Raw genomic sequence first — 8,257 nt, 5'->3', positions numbered from 1 at the left:
GGTTCAGCGCACTGTCTAGTGGGTCTAGATGACCCAACTCCCAATGTTAAGGTGCCTAGGATAGCACGAGGGTGACGTTTTCAAGATGAGCCTTGAAAGGCCAGCTTTGTTGATTTCATTTACAGTTTTCCCTCATCAAAAATACACCCAATCTGCCCTGCTCAGTCACAGATCTGAGAGCTACTTTTTCACTACACCTACTTTAGTTTTCTCCAAAAACCAATATTAAGGATTTTTAGACGCTGGATTATTCTATTACCTCCATCAAAATTCCAAAATTGTTGAAAAATTATTATTGTTATTTATTCATTTTTTCTTTTGCAAAACAAAGACGCGAAAAATGCATTTATCAAAAACAAATTATAAAAAAGGAAGAAACACCATCCAGGTTTTATTTCTGTACCTTTCTACCGCTGAGTGGCGCCAAAACCAGACATTTTCCTGATGGGTTTACTGAGTGGGGGGCAGAATCCAAGATAATCCAGTGTCTGATCATTAAAAACAACAAAAACAACAAAGCAGCACATTTAGAATTGATTTTCAGACAATTAAATATCGTCTGCTTGTTCCTTGGATTTCTGATGTATTTGTTACTTCAAGAATGTTTGTTTGAAATGGTTAACTTCCATCGGCCTCTTCCAAACACGCACAGAGCAGGTTGTTTCCTATTGGTCCTCAGCGTTTTGATGGCTGCGTGACGTCACCAACGGGAGGTGGAAGCGTTGAGCTCATTGACTGTATAAGAGACTCTTATACAGTCAATGGTTGGGCAAAAGGAGGCAGCGAGGAGATGAGAAGAAATGACTTGGGGGGGGGGGGGGGGGGGGTCTGTCCGCGCGCGGCAGCCTCAGGACCGCGGGCTCTGGCGCGCGCGTTTTTTGGACGCGGTGCGGGGATAAGATCGCGTGCGTCGCAGAGCATCTTCTCTCCCAACGGAAGTCAGAAACCCTGGAACCTCCCGATCCATACCAGCCATGCTTCATCTTCAGACCGATGTGCTGCTGCTGCTGCTGCACGAACGCTGTACGGGAATATCAGCTGAATGCACGCGGCCGCTCACCTGTTCGCCACAAAACTTGCGCACACCTGGAGGACGCATGATGGCGCACATAGAGACCCGCGCCTTCACGCCTGGATGCTATGATCTCATGGGTGGAAGAACGCACCTATCACGATCAGAAGTGAGGATTTGGTCTTGGTTAGTTTTCACAACCTGCTTTTCATCCTCGGCCTGCAGCGTTGGGGATCCTCTCGTTAAGATGGTTTCTCTTATGATTGGTTGCTGAAAAAAAGCACTGATATTCAGTTTGCAATGGAGAAAGTCTTTGCTTTAAGCTTTGAAAGTGCCGAAAAGTGAATATTTTTGTGTCTTATTTGACAAAGGACCCATTAGGCCAGTTCTGCATTAAACCAAAAGTAAACACAAACCAATTTTTTCAGGATACCCGTTTGTTTATAATACAAATTACTCTTTGCAACAGGCTCTGCTTTAGGTTTGATATATTTCAACAAGCATTGGCTCAATGACGTTTGTCAGCGTTTCCATAAGAAATGTAGTTTCCCTGTCAGCGCGTCTGTTCCCTAATTAAACCAGTGACAAACGTCAAACACGCCGAATGAAGAAAGGCGTCAGGTCATCATCGCGAGATCATCCAAAATAAGCTGTTTTCATTTTTATTTAGCACATGTATAAATAACCGTAAACTGACTGACAGGTCATGATCATCTGAAAAAAGCATCATCATTTGGAGGCATGAACTTCTGCAGAAAACTACAATGACAGTATTATATTATTAATATTTTTTTAGGTTTGACAAAAAAAAATGTATGGCTTTGACTTTGAGATTGTATTTGCAGCCAGACCTAAAACAAATGTGCTTTTGAGTCATCAGCAATCATGTTGATTTAGTAAAATATGTCAATGAAGCTGACAATATTTCGTTTTTAAAAAACAAAGGTGCATCAAACATGTTACATGTGTTAAAACTGTCTTCTTTCCCCATAGCTTTACATGGAGAAAATCAGTGGAGCCTGTTCCTGTCTTTGGTTATCTAGCTGTATGAGTGTGATTTACCCATCATAAAGCTAGATAACCGAAAGTAGGAATGACCTCTGACACCTCAGCTTTCATCATGGATGAGGAGATGCAGGAGATAAAAATGAACAAAAAGAAGAGCACTTTGCTGTTCAGGTAGGTGACTGCCAACATTTCCTGAATTCATTTAACTGAAATATTTCATCTCTTTGACCTCCTTGTATGAAACTATTTTTTCCCACTTCAGTGTAAAGGTTCACCGAAGATTATGTTTAGATCTTTCTCACAAAATAACAGATCACAAGTTTTGTAAAGGGCCGTTGATATTTCCGTTTTTTAAAGTTGGAGCTATCAAACTCATTTGTTTTCTGATAATATCCTGCTGCCATCACCTGTATTCCACAAAAAATAAATTAGATTTGATTTAATAAACTTGAGCTTGTGCTGTTCTTCTTTCTCACAAACATTCTTATATGGCAAGATTTCCTTAACTCATATTAGAAATTTGATTCTTCAATTTCACCATCTAAATTTAACGGAGTTTTATTTTTTTATTTATTTTATTAAAAGTCTTAATCACAATATTATAACCCACATGTTGCACCACATACATCTGCTATATCAGCACTCATTGCAAAGCCTTTTGCTTGTAATCTTTAACAAAGACAAGATTGTTTCAGTTATTTGTTTACTGTCACCTTCACAGGATGTAGTTGATGTTACTGTTTTTATTGTGCTCAGTTTGTTTCTTTAGACACTTTGGTAGCGGTCCATTAGACTGAAATCAGCACTATAAATATAAATCCACTTAAAGTCACACACCAGTACTTCTGTGGTGATCTGATTTCAAAAGCTCTTCAAAAAATTATCCAACTTTTTGTAAATCAGTTATTGATCACCAAAATCTGTTATGAGGAAGCTAGAAAGCCACTTACTTGACATCTCTGCTGGCAGAAAATCTCTTTTAGGAAGTAAAAGTTTAAAAAGGGGCTTAAAAACAGATGTCTCATATAAGGAAAGAAAAACGAATAATATTGGAAGATTTATAACATTTTCTGACTAGATTATCAATTAGCCTGGACTTTTAGTTTAATGCAACTCACCATTTTCTATATTTTCTTTTTGTTAAAATGAAGCATAAAAAATATGTAAAAACACTCACTTCGAGAGCTTCACAAAATTTCAAATTAAACAAAAAAATCGAATAATTTTTACACTTTTTAAAAATGTTCATAGTCCTATAGGATTATATTATTTTTATAATAATAATAATAATATTAATAATAATAATGACTGTTTTTAGATGTAAAATTAGATAGGTAAAGGTAAAAAATACACAATTCGAGGAAAACAACCATTGAATTGTTTGTTGCAAATTGATCATGAAACGATTTTTTTCGTTCGTTCTTTTATTTTTTTACTTGTTACTTTTTACCTGTTTTCCATTTATCTGTGAAGTCTTTCGATTTGTGTTTGCAAACAGATAATTGGTCCTTGAACAGGCTGTGGGGTCAGAGAAAAACCTTCACCAGCTGTTACAGAAAACTGTCCTTTAGAAGCTACAGGGCCCGTCTGATCGTCTTTATTAAAGCATTCTCGCTCACATCCAGCACAAGCGGCATTTAATTAACTAAAAAAAAAAACACAAGACAACGATCGGCCGTGGAGTACAATACAGGAAGCGGGCGCGCGACTGCAAGCGGTTAGGAGAGGAAGGCACGTGAGCACACCTGCACAGAAGGTGGAAGCGGAGCGGAAGGCCTGCTTAAAGGAGCAGCAGACTTCTGATGAGACCTGCAGCTCCACATTCACTCTGACTCAAAATGAAAACAGAAAAACACATACAGACACATTTTTGTATGAAATAAAAAAAAAAAATCACATTTGGGTGGAAAACAGTTTTAGCAGGTGCAGAGATTTTATGATTCTGAAAGAGTCTCTTTCATAGAGGTTTTTTTTTAACGTCATACATTTTGAATGATGATTATAAAATTACTGTCATTCAAAAGAAAAAAAGAACAGTTGAAAAATTCAGTGAACGCCTAAATTGCCACTAAAAATTGCGTTAATTCTGTTCACGTGGACCAATAGGAGCAGAGTCACTACAAGCAACCCCAAAGCAGGAACTGTTCAGTTCTCATCAATGCAGGCTGTAATTAGCCCCACAGTCTGGGGGAAGCTTCAACCACCAAGCAGTCTGGGATCAACTCCGTTTTTCTAACAATATCATAATAATTAGCGTGACTGCTTAATTCAGCTCCAAGAGAATGGCGTGCTGTATTCAATCATCTACAGTGGAGCACATTGAACAAAGATGCTACAGCTTTCAGAAAGGCTGCAGGTTGGGTTTTGTGCTGTACAGCTGCAGGAGACCTGTTGGCCTGTTAGTAAACACTGCCCCACATTATCATTCTGATCCTGCTTCCTTTCTACAATGGCTGCTTTGTGAAAGGAACACTTGACAAAGGTCTGCCACTGCTCGTTCCCAACATTGGATGTGTGGGAGGCTGCTGCAGTAAATGTTGGGCAGTGAGGTGGGAACGACAGTCCAGACAGTGGCAGATGCCTCCATTAGTGGCTGCGAGAAGCGCTCCTCCTGAAAACGCCGTCCCTTTGTCTTCTTGCCTGTTCATGTCTGCCCCTGACTCACAATGAGTTTGAGGGAATGTGCTAATGTGCGGGTCTGTGCCAAGGGGAACGTTAATGACAGCAAATGTAAAGAAACTATAAATTTTCCGCCTCCTCATCAATTACTTTACTATTTTTACTGATGCATTGTTTTCACATTTTTTCAAATATCTGCATTGAAAAAAAAAACTATGACATTTCAGAAACAGATTTGCTTCTGCATCACTCATCATCATTATGAGCATCAATCCATTAAAAGGCTTTTTCTGACGACAATGAAAGCTAAAAATATCCCTGACACTTTAGCAGCTGAAGTGACAGAACCTTTTTATGAGTTGAAGCCACAAAGTTTGTATGAATTTAAACAAATACAATTGAAACACAAAGTGGCCTCTTTGAAATAGGTGTGACCCGGTCCATATAGAAAAACCACAACAATACAATGACGTTGGAGCTTAAATAATGTCTGTTTGCATTTGCTTGGGCATTTATTGGAAGGCTTTCCTGACTGCCAAGTTGAAGGATTTAGTAAAAAACAGTGTAGAAATATGTATATGCATGTAAATGTTTATTAAATACCTTAAAATCCTCTTGTTGGTATTTGCCCCAAACTGACCTGATCTTGTCATACATTCAAATGTATGACGGAGAACTTGCATGTGTCATTAGTTTAGTTGGGGTGTGCTTGATTTATCCAAAAGGGAATTCTGATGACAGCTGTCAGAGGGATGGTGCAGACCTCACTTTTATTTCTACACAAAAATGAATCTGTATCAAAACTAGATCTTTCTTTTAGTGGAACCTGTGATGATCCTACTGTTGGTTTTCCTGAGACCAGGACTATCCTTTTCTCCCCCATCCCTGTTCCCTCCAGCAAAGATTCGGCAGCTGCTATCCTGTCTTAATCTGGGGATAAACATGATTATCTTGCAATGGCTTGTTCTTGGCTTTGTACCAGTGACAGGGGACCTTTCACAGCTCCTTTTTTCCCATGGTCGAGTGGGTCTGAGCAGCTAAGACCCCTGATGTGGAGCGGCCACCATTCATCAGCTTTAGGCAAAAGCAAACAAGCACATCACACGAGCCCACGGCTGCAAAATAAGTTGAATCTCATGGCTGTGTATGTGTCTGACAGACTTGTCTCCCATGCTATCTTTTGTTTTTTATCTTGTTTTTTTGTGCATGCCAATAAAGTTTTTTATGTTTTCAGAAACCTTTTTCTGCAGCAATTTTTCAAGATTGACAAAAAAAATGTATCTAATGCACAACACATGAAGTGTTAATTGTTTCAGCTTTTACTTTGTTGACATTATTACTTATAGCATAGTCTTTAAAGATCCAACTGTGGGTATAAACCAAATATTAATATGCTGTTATTTTCTTCAATTTAACTGTTTGTCTGGTAAAGAATAAGCTTCCATAAAATACAATAGATTAGATAGAAATACAATAGATAGAAATAGATTTTGGTATGTTTCAAATACCTGGCCCCTCCGTGGCCGTCAATCCGTACATTTGTTTAAACCAAATATTTAAATCAAAAACATAAGAAGATGTTCATTTCATATCACAGAACAAACTCTCTCAGGGTTGATTTCCATCGCCGCTCGCCAGTCCCTCCGTCTGTCTGTCAAGTTCAAGTTCATGGGTGTGAAAGTGTCTGGACTCTTCATTCAACGCCTTCCCCTGCCCCTTTTTTGCATGGGGTTACCATGACAGAGTGGTTGTGGGGTTGTTATGGCAGCAAGCTGGATGGCCTGGCTATGTGCTGTGAAAAGGACAGCCTGTGAGGAAGACCATGAGACTCAGGGCCTCCCCTCTCTACAGCTGGGTACACCCCCTCACCTTACAGCCCAAGCTTTTCAGACATCTCTCAGGTCCTGGGAACAGCCATGATTTTTACATTTATGGTGCACATGTACCCTTGTCAGCACACTCCCACACTAAATTAACATCATCAGATTCATCTTCCATCCACTCCAACTTTAAACTCTGCAGCTTAAGTTTTTTCAAGGAAACATTAACTAAGTGATTTTTTTATACACCAAAGAAACTAATCAATGCTTTTGAAATGTCTAAAAAAATAAAGTTGAATTTATTGCGAATATTTCAAAAGTCAGTCATTCCATACGTGTCTGTTTGTGCATGCATGTAGGTTTTTTTATGTTGCAGAAAAAGGAACATATTGATAATATTTTGAGGTCTCATTCCATCTTGAGTATAAAAGGCAGATCATTTGCATAAACTGCATGCTGTTTGAAGGGTTTGGGGGAGGCAGTCGCCCTGAGAAAAGATTTAAGAGGGCATTAAAAAAGAAAGCACAGTCCTGCATTGTTTGACCCATAGAAGAAAGGGGAGTTTTGAATCAGAGAGAGGGTGAAAATTGGCGGAGAAAGGGCCCTACCATGTCTCCCAATGGGATTAAATTGTCCAGGAACTCCTTTATATATAGTTTGTGACAGTGTGGCTGCATGATTGCTGGGCTAGACTCAGACTGCTCACAGTCCCAGCTCCCACCGAACCTTTGTGAGACAAGGGAGTTAGAATATTATCATGCAGCCAATTAAAGAGGAGATTATAAGACCAAGGTGCTTAACTTTGAATTGAACTGAATCTACAAATAGCATGAACATGTGTTAAATTTACTTTGTTTGTTTTTTACTTCTTTTTAGTACTTTTTTATTAAGTTAATCTCTTTCATTCAAAGTCTACATTAAAACATAGAATAGTTTAAGAGACCGAACTTGAACTTTAACTAAAGTTCCCTAATTGTTTATATGTATACAGTGGTGGACAAAATTGTTGGTACCCCTCAGTTAAAGATGGAAAGTCCACAATGCTCACTGAAATGACTTGAAACGTTCAAAAGTAACAATAAATTAAAATTTATTGAAAATTAAATAATCAAAATCAGCTATTACTTTTGATTAACAGAATTATTTTTTTCAAAACTAATAAAATAGGGCTGGACAAAAATGATGGTACCCATAACTTAATATTTTGTTGCACAACCTTCTGAGGCAATCACAATTAAACGGTTTCTGTATTTGTCAATGAGCCTTCTGCACCTGTCCACAGGTATTTTGGCCCACTCCTCATGAGCAAACTGCTCCAGTTGTCTCAGGTTTGCTCCTTCCACAGATGTTCAATGGGATCCAGATCTGGGCTCATAGAAGGCCACTTAAGAATCGTCCAACGCTTTTCTCTTAGCCATTCTTGGGGTTTTTTTGGCAGTGTGTTTTGGATCGTTGTCCTGTTGGAAGACCCATGACCTGCCACTGAGACCAAGCTTTCTGACCCTAGGCAGCACATTTCTATCCAGAATGCCTTGATGATCTTGAGATTTCATTTTACCTTGTACAACTTCAAGACACCCTGTGCCAGATGCAGCAAAGCAGCCCAAGAACAGAACTGAGCCTCCTCCATGTTTCACAGTAGGGACAGTGTTCTTTTCCTTGTATGCTTCATTTTTGAGTCTATGAACATAGAGCTGATGTTTCTTACCAAAAAGCTCCAGGTCTGTCTCATCTGTCCAAATGACATTTTCCCAGAAGCTTTGTGGCTTGTCAACATGCATTTTTGCAAATTCCAGTC

The 8,257-nt window shown here is 38.9% G+C and overlaps 1 non-coding gene across 1 annotated transcript; it reads left to right on the top strand.

The window, feature by feature from the left end:
- Positions 1-2,021: 2,021 nt before the first annotated feature.
- Positions 2,022-2,123, top strand: mir9a-2 (microRNA mir-9a-2). The gene has a single exon (NR_107085.1). It is a non-coding gene; the product is annotated as a microRNA mir-9a-2 (primary transcript).
- Positions 2,124-8,257: the final 6,134 nt, after the last annotated feature.

Source organism: Oryzias latipes, chromosome 3 (assembly GCF_053564925.1).
Source record: "Oryzias latipes strain Hd-rR chromosome 3, Olatipes_Hd-rR_3.1".
In the NCBI taxonomy this organism is placed as follows: domain Eukaryota; kingdom Metazoa; phylum Chordata; class Actinopteri; order Beloniformes; family Adrianichthyidae; genus Oryzias; species Oryzias latipes.
Note: the sequence above shows the minus strand (reverse complement) of the source record. Positions and strands in the feature narration are given on the sequence as shown.